The following is a 13,927-nucleotide window of genomic DNA, read 5'->3' as shown; positions in this document are numbered from 1 at the left end:
ACCATGGAAACACCAAAACATTTATTTATTAATTAAAATTTTTTTAGTAACTCTCCACTACGAATTTACTTGTTAGATATTGTTTTACCTAAATTCTTTAGCATTCCAACAGTATATTATACGTCTAAATTACCACCAGTATTACTGGCAGTGTGTTTTTACCCTGGGAAAATATTTTTCCTTTTTTCTTCTATAGTTTATTACCAACAAATTTTACCTTTTGATAATTATCCATTATTTCTACTAACAACCAGAGATGGTTAACTATTTCAAATGAACAATATTAAAGATATTTCAGAGATAAAATTCGGCATTTAAAACCTGTCGGATAATTTAAAAAAATATAACACTTACATTATTGATATTAACGTCAATTTAATCACACATTGATTAAATCAGTTCAATCGAAATTGATCGAGGACCGTTTTCTGAAAACTGGAAAATAATGAATAATCGATGATATAGTGTCACTTAGGATAAGCCAGTTTCTGTAACATCCTAGATATCTTATCAATATTTTAGGTTTTTATTTTTTAGCTAGGCTGATCACATATAGGTAAATACCATTAAATTTGTACCTTACGATTTAGTTATAAAAACAATTAGGTTTATCTAATTAATTCAATGAACAAAATCATTCAAAGGTGTAAGTGATGGTTAGTTACTTTTTACATGAATGTTAAAATAAGTATGTAAAAGTATTAAGCGAATGTTATAAGGAAAAATAATTCAGAAGAAAGCACACACCACTAAATAAAGAAACAAAAATAAATATTTTAGTGCTAATATTTAATTATTAAGATAACAGTACAACATTAAGTATTGAACAGAGGCTTTATATCTCCTAGTTGCTTCACAGAAAATTAATTTTTAAGACGTGACTAGAAAAAAAACAATATAGTATTCAAATTTGTTTTTTTGTATGTTCTCACTTGTTGAGCTTTAGAGAAATAATTTTGAATTGTTATGCAGTATTAATTTAATAATTGACGACATTACATCCGCCATGAATATAGATAACTAATATTATCATTTTTTTTTCCAAAAAAATAAATAACGAGATGAAAAACATATTGAAATCATAAAATAATTCAAACGGCTTGGTTTGTTCCTTTATTTGAATAATTGAATCATTAATTTTTTATTAAAAGAATAAGTTAACGAAAAAATGGTTACTAAAAATGTACATTATATACTGTACAAAAAAAAATACATTTTTTATTATGTTGATTTTGTTACCTTATTAAATTAGAAGTTTCCGTGGTCCGAGTTCTCTTGTAAGATGTGTTCAAATCAAGTCAAGACAGAAGTTGATGGGACTGCAACTAAGTCTCTGAAACAAAAAAAAAGTACATCATTAACATTAGCACGATTAAGTCATCAAGGGTATTCGAATTATGAGTATTATTATTTTAGATGTCAGTGATTTATTTAAAACCATTTTTTAAAAAATAAATCCATTATGGAGTGATTTAAGAAAACATTCAGAGAGAGAAAAAATGTATTCAAAAAAGTTATGCTGCCCAACTGTATCAAGTTGCTAAATACAGAGCATTCATATATCTAGTCAGACAATTTTTTTTTTAATTCTTATAAAATATAGGCAGAGTAGAGTAAACTTATAATATATAATAGTAATATATGATTTTTTTTTTGTTCTTTTTTTTTTCTTTACTTTATTATTACTTACTTAATACTCTACTTAATATTCAAACGTTACTATTTTTTTTTTCATATTTTCTCTCTTAACCCAACATATGTTTCCTCTTTAACAAATATAAAGTAAAATAAAAATATAAAATATAAATAATAACTAATTTTAAATGAATAACAATGTACCATATACACTTAAAAATCGTATTTTCGCACATAAGTACCATATAATTAAAATATTATATAAAAAAATGTATAAAATATAATAGATAAAAATAATTGATAAAATCAGTAATTAATATACATAAAACAGAATTAAATTAATATAAAAAAATAATCAATATTAAAAATATATACAAAAAAATATAAAATATTTAGAGCTATTCAGGTACAAAATATTTTTTTATTGGCAATAAATATTTACTATAATGGATTAATTTTATTTATTTAATTATTATTTTATTATTTAGGCTTGGTCAAGTATTCATATGACAGTAACAGTAAACTTTATGTTTTCTTAGACTATGGTTGCCTCTGTTACATAAATTATCATTTGATATTAGAAAATTAAGGTTTATTAATTTATTTAATATTTTATATGATCCCTATTGTTATCATTTATTACAAGTTACAATTAATGGTTGCAGAGTGACAAAATTAACGCAACATTTAACTTTTTAAATTAAAAATTAAATTATTTATTTGTATATATTATTTTATTTAATTATTGATAGCCAGGATCATAGTGAAAATAATGCTTTGTTTCATTGCTTTCATGTTTTCTTTCAATTTAAATCGCAAATTTTGTTTTACAGCCCTCGAAATTGGTTGTGGAACGAGGAAGATTTCTAACCCCACCGAGGTACTTACAAGACATGATCGAGTTACATGTAGAGCCATTTCTTGCTAATGCTATGGCTTCATAGGGCACGTATTGTGGTCGAATGTCTAAATGATGTTGGAATCGAGTGCTTCTCAGAGCAGCAAGCTAGAAGTCCAGACTTGAGTTCGATCAAAAGGGATATTGGTATGATGAAAACATTCATAACTTCAGTATCAATTGGCAAGAACTATTTTTCTCGATGATAAAGAAGGATTGATAAAAGAGTTATAATTAATGTAAGTAGAAATATGCTTTGCGGTTATTGATCGAATTTTCATTTTTATAATCATTACACATTTTATCATTTTATAATAAAATTACTCATTTTTTTTGTTAATGCCACTTATTACTTTTTCTCTCTAATATGCATAAATGTTATGAATGGATGTTTACTTTTCCTCATTCATTCGCATTTGGGCGCCAAAAATTTAAATGCGACTCTGTAAAACTTTAAATCTATGTGACAATTAAAGTTTTAAATTTAAGGACTAATTGCTTGGTTATTTCTTGGTTTTTTAAATTTAAGACATATAAATAACATCATTGTCATTACATTTAGATTATTGTGTAAAACTAATTTCGATACAAAAACTACTTTTTGGGGTATGATTGGAAGATTTCTAAATAGTGTTGAGTCTTTCAAATAGCATTAGTAATTTATTATTTGCAATAAATAACTGAGATAAGAACTAAGAAATAACAGATAAAGTTTTACCGATTCAGGTATTATTAGGACCTAAAAACAAATGATCACATAAATGTATGGTACATCTCACATCTATAGTTCAAAGTTCTAAGCAAATAGAGACAGCACACAACTCTTAAACAATTTAACATATAATATTTTATGTACTAATTAAAATTATATATTTTAATATGACAGTGATGTACTGTGTATATTTGTACAGTTACTTTAAGGTTATTGATGTGAGATACATTTCTCTGATTTAAGTACTACACCCATAGTACACCTTAGAAACACTTTGCTAATGGCGTTCACATTCCTAAGAATCCCTTAAGGAGAAAAGAGAACATAAATCGTCTTGTTCTCATTTTGTAAGATACTTCGTTTTTCCTTGTTTTAGAGTATAATTTAAAGGGAAAAACAGCTTGGCTTTTAGAGAAATAAACGTATTCATACATCTTGTCGTGTATGATGTATATTCCATTTGTCAAATTTTATCAGAATGTTTTACGAACTTCAACTCACAACGCTCCTCTGCAGTACAAGCTTGCCGGGGCTTGTCATATCCTCTACACTACACTTGAGAGGTCAATAAACAAACAGTTACGCAACTGTCACAAACTTGAGATAACTATGAATGGTGTGTAATGATAAGACGATCTTAAGAATGAGAAGATTGAAATACTTTGTGATGTTTATAACTGGTACTATTTCAAGGTTGGTATAAATAGAATAACTATCGAAATTTATTATTATTAAAAATTATGCTTTTCATAATAATGGTTGGTTTCAGCACTTCAAACATTCGAAATGCATAAGATTATTTGAAAATATATAAAAAAACAAAACAAAAGGATAGCGTACGTCGACGAGCACACCAAGAAATTCATAAGAGGATAGCACAAATAATTGCGATCAAATTTAGTCTTTTCAATCTAGAACTTATTTAAAAATGGAACTGGTTATACTCATTGACAGCCCCCATGACAAATAAAACATAGGTTTAAATGACAAATTAGGTAACTAATGGGCCCATTAACGTTAATAAAGTTTTCTCTTTCCCCTAAAATGACTGAATATATAGTTATGGAAGGTATTGTGATCATGAAAATTTCGATGGAAAGACATTAGTGTAAGAGCCGTGGAGAAAATAGGCAGTTATTTCACCCAAAACTTTTTATTACTTTAATGAAAATATGTATAATTACTTTTCAAAATTGATGAGTCTGCCAAGTATAGTTAAGAGGAATAAAAATTGGCGGCAGTTTCAAAATGTTAAAAAAATTAATTTTCATTCGGAGCTATATATATCTTAAAAACTATAGAAAATCTAAGAGAACACAATTTAAAGTATAGTAAATTAGGTAAAATATGAGACCTAAGAGAGCTATTTACGTTCAATAGTTCTCGAGATATAGGTTCTTAAAAATCAACATTTCATAAAAATATACTGAAAAATCAGCAGTTATCGTATGAATTTATTTTGAGAAATCTATATCTCGAAAATCATTCGATGTACAGACGTCCATTAGAACTCAAATTAAACCAAGTTTAATATTTTATACAGTAGTTTATGACATTTATATTCATAGGAGTAGTAATTTTAATGACATTTGAAAAATTATAATTTTTCACAAAAAATAACTGCAACAGATTATTGAATAGTCAATATGCACAATTAGCTGTGTTATTAATTATTGGATCAGTAGTTTTCAGATCAGAAATTGATTTGTAAAATAATATTACGCATATTAGAATGTCTACATAATTTTATTTTATTCATGAAACTTTCTTAAAATTTACATCTAATAATACAATCATAAAATGAATCTAGAAATGTATTACAATGTATTGGGTGACCTTTTCTACCTGACTGGACGAAATGTATTTTAATTATAATTAACTTAATTTAATTTAAAATACTTTCAAATTAAAAAGCAAAGGAAAAAAAACCCTCAGATTATTGAATATGGGACTAAGATTACTTTTTTTCTTCGTGAATCAATATTTCTTTTTTTACCTCTTACAGATGATTAAAAAAAAAAACCTTTTTAACAACTTTAATAGTTTGCTATATAATATAATATTTAAATTATCGGGAAAATATTTATATCAGGATGCTTTAAAATGATTATTTTCAAAAGGGATGAGGTGACGCCACTATTGAGGGTGAAGCAACGGGGTGGCGGCATTTTAATTTAGTAAGGTCAGCTGAGAAGGGTTGTTTGGTTGACCTCAATTCGGTTGAACCCAATCCCAACCGGCCAAAACTGATAACCCACAGGGCAGGACACCTCTATCAACAAATCAGACCACATGCCCTTTATCTGGCATCGTGTTCCGTCGTAAAACATCCTATTAGATAAATATATAGTCAACCTGCTTTTGGAAGGAATATATCAAAGTATTAGTGGAAAATTCGTTTGATGGGAATATATCAAAGCATTCAAAAAGCACTTTGGACATACACTGTACATCAGTATCACTGAGAAATTAAACGTAAAAATGTTTAAATAATTTAAGTAGAATGTTTTGTTGCTTTCACGCTTAATGCAAACCGTGTCCATTTATCAGTTGTCACTGAGACAAACATAAAACGTACTTAAATAATAAACGAACATTATAGCGTTAGTTCATAAAATAGACAACACTCATCAAACATGACCGGAAAAGAACGGGAGTTAAGTAGGAAGATTTAAGTCTGGATACGTCCATTTCTTTACCTCTTGTATGTGATCCGTATATAAAGGACTTTTTCGTTATATAGAGGTTATTATTACGAAAAATCTTATTATAGAGGTAATTTATTTTTATATTTATAATGTTTATTAACATTTTAGGGATCCACTCGTTACTAAGCCCTTCAACCTTACACGCCCAAATAATTTTGTAAATTCTAACTTTTAAGTTTTTGGATAGAATGCAAGCAAAAAGCAGTTTGAAATTAAAAAATTAAAAGCTTTTCCCGCCTTCATTTTTTCATCAATTTCATTTTTTCTAGTTACCGTAGAACCCAGATACTTAAACATATCTATCTGTTCAAATATACTTTTTTATGGTAGGATTTTAAATTCGCTAGTTCATTTCAAGGGGATTGGAGTGTTAAAGTAATGAGTAGTGTATGTAGGTTGAGGGAAGTTACAACAGTGAACTACCATCTACCACTTATGGCGGGAACCAATTAAGGAGGCCCTGTCTCTACATGGGTGTAGTGTCACGGCTTTATATCAAGGACCATGTAGTGACTCATATACTCCTTTGAGATTCATACATCTTCTTGTATAAACGTTGTTTATCTTATTAAGTTGCTGTAGAAGGTAATCTACTTGTATTCTAAGAACCGTTCCACCGTAATTTCTCATAAAGTTTCTTATGGTCTGAGAGATGCTTCATATACGTCCATGCTAAATTTTCATACCAATATGATGTGTTCCTCGTTTATATTTGCCTAATGTTACTTTATTCCGTTATTTATTAGTTGAAGAATGGATGCTCATGTTTTTTGAGATATTATCACACGATCCTTAGTTCTGTATGGATAACTATTTATTGCATCGAATATATTGATTGAAAACGCATAAGTAAGCTGAAGAACTTAGATAGTAATGATATGGACGATTTGGTTTGAACTCGAAATGTCAATGTAAAACTGAATGACCTTTTGGATCAGCTAAGTCTTAATCTCATTGAAATAGTTCAACAGGGCTTAAATGCCAGATATTAAGAAAACCTTCCTCAAAAATACTTTTAATTTTGTTTATTTGAAATAATTAACCACTTTGCATTGTAGACAATAATACAAAATATATAAATATGAACTATGAAATAGTTTATAATGAACTATAGGAGAAAAATGGAGAAACAGACGCGGTATTCGGAGACAGCCGAGCGTACCCGATCGCAATCATATGTAAACGGCTAATAGCTTTCGTTAAATTGTATTCCTGGCAGGAACAAAGTTGATATTCGTTATTCATACCTCTAGAAATTCTAAAATAACAAATTTTATAGCAACAGATAAATACAAATTTATTATTTGAAATTTTCGCCTTCTTGGGTGGTAAGTGAACGTTCAGTACTAATAACCAGGTTTTTTTTTGTTAAAATATACTTTAAAAAAAAATTCTAAATTTTTTTCAAAGAAAAGAGGAAGGTATTACACTAAAGATACACATTTTCTATTACCAGTTTTAATATTTGTTAAGATTCTTCATATAAAAACTCTTAAATAATATAAGTTATTATTAATCTTCTCGCATAAAAATAGCAACATAACTATTCTTCCTTTAACTGTAATCACTTGAGAATACAGTTAAAATAATTGGTCCTTTCCTTAAAGACTTAGGTCTTTACGTGTAAACATAATTAACTGCTTTCTGTGCTAGTAATAAAGAATTGTGGATTCATTTTATCCTTGGAAGAAGGATAATAATGGAGGGATAACGCTTCAAGACGAGTGACGCCAGAAGGCGGGGTCGATTTGTATTTGTAGGCGTGGCATACAATACGCCATATTCGACAGTTAAAATTTCTACCACACCCCGTACATGATATTGGTTGTTTGTAATTAATTCTTAGTAGCTTTTTTGTTGTAAACATTAAATATTCGAAAAAAAGTAATGTTTACAATTTTTACATTTTTCTAATAAACTAAATTCTCCATTTTTTCTGAATAAATTATTTATTTGTATTAAACTTTATATTTAAATGTTTTTTCTTAAAATAAATTCATTTTTATAACCTAAAAAAATTAATTGAAAAATTTACCAAGTTAATTCAATTTCTTATTCACTCCTCAGTATAGTTATACAAAATTATTGGAAATACCATTTACTATCACTTCTATCCTCATCACAATTGCGATTAAATAAACGTACTTCAAACGTACTTTTGTAATACAACGTAAAGTTGCCTTTAAGGGGTGTGGCCTAATCTCCACACCTTAGGGCCAGTTTTGCTTAGAAGGAGAGTAGGGTTATGCCAACCCCCTTATTTTATCAAAGCAAATTGGTGATATAGTTTAATCACCTAATTATAAGACCTTATAAATTCAAGAAGTGAATCCGGAATCTCTGACCGTATGTGATGAAGTTATTAAATATACTCGAACAAATAAAACTTTTACACATATAGCAACCTTCCAAAAGTGGTCAAACATCAACATCGTGAAATCCTCCCCCGTGACAGTAGAATAATTCAGCCTCTTACGAAAGCACTGTGATCGTCAAGAGAAGTATGAAGAACTTTTCGTAAATAAATTATTATGACATTTGAGGCCTGTCTTGTTTATCAATTATGAAACAACAACCAGAAGCTCCAAACGAATGTAAAATAAATTACTTTTCGTTTTCTCCTGAAGAAAAAGTTACGTAAACGTCAATCTAATAAAGACCGTTCCGACGAGAGCTCAACAATTCGCGGTGAAGGTATTTTAGTGCTTGGCGATAAAATGCGGGGCGGGAGAAAAGGGCGTAAACTTTTTTAACTGCTCTTTTTTATGTTGCAGACCTCTTCTTCTGATTTCTTGATTGTTCTGCTCTGTTGTGTCCTGGCGCGAATAAAGTATAATAGGAAGAGTACCAAGGTAATAAAAGGATAAAATTGGTGTATTTGATGAATAAATTCATTCAGGATGTAATGGATGTCTTTGGTTAATTGGTTAAATTATTGAGTCGTAAAAATAAAAAAAAATATGAGTTCTTAAGGATAATTTTATAACGTTGCACAAGAAAAACACAGATTGAACGCTCCTAATATAAAACGATAAAATAATCCTTTTTTTTTTTTAATCACTTTAAATGAGTAATGAATGAAAATTTAGTCGTTATTTATGGTTAATGATTTAGTTGTAGTTCTCACTAACGATTAGTACAAAACATTTAAATGTAGTAGATGTATAATAATAGATAAATAAATTAATAGAAATTTAACACTCTATTAGATTTCAGTGTTTTATTCATTAATCATTTCTGACTTTAATGTTGCTAATTATTCATATTAATTATTATTATTCTATTATTTTACTAACGTTTATATATTGTTATAATTTATTTTTTATTTTACTTCATTATAGAAGGGTTTAACTTTAAGTGGTAAAATTAAAGGTTCTTGGATATGGTGAGGATTTTGTATTGCATAGTGAGGACAAAGAACTAAAACTAATTACAACTACGTCGATAAAATCTAGTAGGAAACTAGATCTTGAAACTAATACGGATAAAACAAAATATATAATTCTCAGTTGAAACGAAAGCCATTTCAGTGATGTAGATATAAGAGGAAATAAATTTGAACAAGAAGTTAGGTTCTATGGTGACTAGAAAAAACGAAATTTATGAGGTAATAAAAGCGAGGTTAAAGGCGGAAAATACTTGTTATTTTTAAATTTCGAAACTGATTAGCTCACACATTCTCTCCAAAAACTTAAAAGTTAGAATTTATAAAACTACTATCCATCCCACTGTTCTTTATAGATGCGAGACGTGGCCTCTTACACTAAAGAAAGAACAACGCCTTAAGGGTTTTGATAATAAAGCATTGCCTAAAATATTGGGACCGAAAAAGGGTGAGTTAACGGAAAATTTAGAAGGCTGCACAACGCCGAAATTTTAATAAACACTGAACCGACGAGTTATAGTCCGAGAGGTAGACCTAAACGTAGATGGGAGGATTGCCTTAAGACTGATTTGCAGATTTGGGTTTGGATGGCTGTACAAATATATGTAAAGGACTATTGGTGGTATCGGCATCTTTATCCCGAATCTTAAATCTTTCATTTAAGTGGAAGGATTTATCTTGAATGAAAATCATGATTCGCCTTTTCATTAATCAAAGACAAATATTACATTTTTTCCTAATTCCTTTTCATTTATTCCCCTATTAATTCAAATGAATTTTTATCCGATTTTTTCATTTTTAAATCAATGTATAAAAAATTTAGACAGATAATTTTTTATCTGATTCGATTCCAAACAGGTCACGACCCACACGCAATTGTGTTTACATTAAACAATCTTAAGCACATTTGAGGCAGATGATATTATTGCAGATTCCAATTACTGTCTATTTTAATTGTTTAGGAACCAGTTTCTTGGAGGATTATTAGCGAAATAATCTGAGGGCAAAGTACCGAAATATACCTGAGGTTTTCGGTAATGGTCTGAATTGACCTCATTTAATGGAACCGAAAGCGAGTAAGAGCCTGTAACAGTAACAGTAATAGGATCAAACGAGAAACCGCTATTGCCCCGGCAAGCTTGTGGCTTCACTTCGTTATGTCTCCAAACAACAATTAAGTAACAATATTTTTATTTTTTTTAACCAATAAACTGGTCATTGTTTAAATAATATTTAAACGCATGTACATAGTTTTTTTTTTATTAATATTTTGCGCATACATCATAGAAACTCTTTTAAAATATTAATTATAGATACATTATGTCAATAATTTATACATAAATAAAATTTAAAATTAAGAGAAAAGTAAAACACGAGGACTTTATGATGTAAACGAGATATCCTGATCTCATCTCTGCAAGATAAGTCTCTGACTTCATCTTTGAATCACATGCGATCATCCAAGAATGTGACTGATGCATCATCGGATTTCACATATTTAATTTTAACCCTTTCTAACAATAAACATGATCTCCAACCCCTTTGAGGGTGTCAACTGTATTATACGGCAATAACTACATATCTTTGGAAACTTCAAAAAATATTAAATATACATTTTTTAGATTAGAAACATTAGATTCGAGGGAACGTTCTTCAGTAATTTTATTATTTAAATACTTCAATTTCTGTTTAATTCTTCATAACTTGGTAATGAAATTCAGTGTTTTTTCCATTTAATTCTCTGATGTTTTGGCTTTTCTTTCCGTCCTTTCTCCTTATCTTCCAGCGCATTTCACATCATATTACTATATGTGTTTTATCGTCAGATGTTTCTTGTAATAGGTAAATGTTGTTGGTATTACTTGAACAGTTTCAATTTTGTTCCTGTAATTTCTTTTTTCTAGTTTTCGAAAAGATGTTTCATAGCTTCGTATTACTTTTAGCTCCTTGAATTTGTCTACCCGGAACCAATTTTCGTTTTATATAGTTTTAGCATTTTAATATAGCATTTGGAATCCGACAAATAGACAAAGGAAATCGGCGTATTGAAACGAGTGTACAAGCTTCTTTAGCAGTAGTATCTCCAAGATTCATGAAATTTTAAATTGCGTAATAAAGTCTATTAGAGTTATTATTTTTCGATAAAATATAATTGTTATATGTTGAAATTTTTACGATTCTAATACTTTCTCTTACTATATTTTCCATATAAGTGAAATTAAAACAATAAGAATCATTTCATGAATCGTTCAAAAGATTCACTTCAAAGAGTGAACGTTGTAGTTCGAATCGAATCGAACTTCCCTTCTCTAATTCTTCTCAGCACTGTACTCCATCCGTTGAAAGCTTGAATTTGAAATTTTCCACGATCGGAATACTTCTCCTTACTTTATATTCCTTATATTAGTAAGTGAAAGTAAATATGCTTACCGATCAGTGAATAACACCTTTATGGTGAGAAATCATGTTCTTACTTTTTCTTACCCAATTTTCCCTTTTTAATGTATTCATTTACTTTTTCCTTAAATAAAAATTTTATACTAGAAAAAAAATATATAAAAATTAATCAACTAAATTGAATATGATACGATTGCTTTCCACATTTGACCCCGAAACATCAATAAATTATTATAAATAAAATAAATTATTGATTAAGAACATGTATAAGACTAATTGCAATTCCTTATTCATTTTGAACATTGCCAAATCGAAATAAAATGTTACTTAATAAAACTTCATAATTAATTTAAATTATTATTAGAGCCAAATTCCAAAGGAATAACAATTATTATTTTTATTTATCTTATATAATAATTTGATAGGTATTTTTTTAATACCATATATCCTTACTACCTCTTCTACCGTAGATTTTTGAGAAAGTGTACCTGATTTACAACGGATAGGTTCAATTCCCATTTGGGTCAGTTAATATTTATTTCACCATGGTCTTTAAGGAAATAAAATAAAATAAAATAGATTAAGAAACTGCAAAAGCCATAACTTTAAAATTCATAAATAAACGAAGAATAAAGAGAAAACCGAAAAAAAAATTCAAAATCTATGAAAAAAAATTCAAAATTTTTATATACGAAAAAATCATAGAAGAGCTTTACTTAAAGGTCGATAATGATGGAATAGTAAGCGACACTAATTTATTGGTTCAATTCTAATTACGTGACCCCAAGGCTAATCAATAGTAGTTAAGTTTTAACAGCATCCAATCAATCGTCACCATACATAAGTTCAAAATCAACTAGCCAGTCTTAGCTAATACTCTATTATTTAACTGAATAAATTATCAGATCAAGCGAATAGAAATAGAAACGCATTTATTTATTCAATTCATTGACCTGAATTGAGGTAATTGGATTGCAATAGGTGGCAAGTTTTTAAATATTTTCTTAGATGATTAATTTTTCAATTTCCAATTAACACTTACCTGTTAAATGTGGAACATGATTACTAACATAAATCTAAAGTTCTGATTTTGAATTTTCTCAATAGTCCTAAGATGTAATTTTTTTTCTATAATTAAATGACATTTTATAATATATTTATGATTTCTGGATTTCCTTATGCAGTCACTCTGAACATTACCTACCTTCCCTAACCTCTTGGGGATTTTGGGAATTTGATTTTTGTCGGGTCATAACATTACTTTTATTTTTTTTGTTTACCACTTACCTGGTCAATTGAGATATACAGGGATTAAAAGCCAACCTCCACTCGAATCGAACCAGTGCCCCTCGAATGGAAAAATCGATTCCATAAAATGGCACTTTCGGCTAGTCGATTTTATCGTAAAAGTTGTAACATCCTAGGTATATACCTGCCTTAAAGAAGTAATCTAAGTTTCTTACGGCTTTCCGTATTTGAGCTAGGCTGTTCCTGTATTTTCTTTGGAAACTCGAATTCAAAATTCGCAATGCTCCCCCTTACTACATATTCTTTATACCGGCGAGTAAAATTAATAAAAGCTGCTTTATGATTTAAGTTAACATAATAAAAAATCTACAATAAAAAATAAAAAAACTTTAACCTTTACTTTGTTTAAAGAATAATTACTTTTATCTTTAAATGCCAGACACTGTATTCATATAATAAAAAAGTAAATCAATAAAAAAAAAAGAAAGAGAGAAACTTTATTAAAAAACAACTAAGTTGTGCTGGCCAACTTCATTGGATTGCTAGATCCTTCATACATCCAATCATACAATATTTTTTAATCTTACATCATATAGACATAACATGTAAACAATATATAATAATTTTTTTTTTCATCGCTTTGGTTCTTTAATCTTTTTTTTCTTCTTTCTACATTTTATTCATTTTTTTTTTAATCGCTTTTTTTATCTTTCTTCCTTTTGTATCCTTATTTGTTTTTTCATATTTTCTCTTTTAACTCAATGTGGCTTTCCTCTTTTTTTTGTTTTTTTCTTATTTTACCCTCTTTAACATAAATAAAACACACCTAAAATACAAAATATAACTAATATTCATTTTAAATAAATAAGAATATGACCTTGTAATATATATGTCATATAATTGATAAAAGTAGTGATATATTTATATATACATTAAAAAAATAA

General features: G+C 28.3%; 1 protein-coding gene across 16 annotated transcripts in view; it reads right to left on the bottom strand.

Moving 5' to 3' along the window:
• The window catches only part of PMCA (plasma membrane calcium-transporting ATPase 3), a 728,428-nt gene that overhangs the window by 183,455 nt on the left and 531,046 nt on the right, over positions 1–13,927 (bottom strand). For all 16 annotated transcript variants that reach the window (XR_010843530.1, XM_067047708.1, XM_067047713.1 and 13 more), the window contains one exon: positions 1,240–1,333. The gene's annotated coding sequence lies outside the window, so the exon portion shown is untranslated. The remainder of the gene's footprint in view (positions 1–1,239; positions 1,334–13,927) is intronic.

Source organism: Halyomorpha halys, unplaced genomic scaffold, assembly GCF_000696795.3.
Source record: "Halyomorpha halys isolate HHAL.00 unplaced genomic scaffold, Hhal_1.1 Scaffold389.1, whole genome shotgun sequence".
Lineage (NCBI taxonomy): Eukaryota > Metazoa > Arthropoda > Insecta > Hemiptera > Pentatomidae > Halyomorpha > Halyomorpha halys.
Note: the sequence above shows the minus strand (reverse complement) of the source record. Positions and strands in the feature narration are given on the sequence as shown.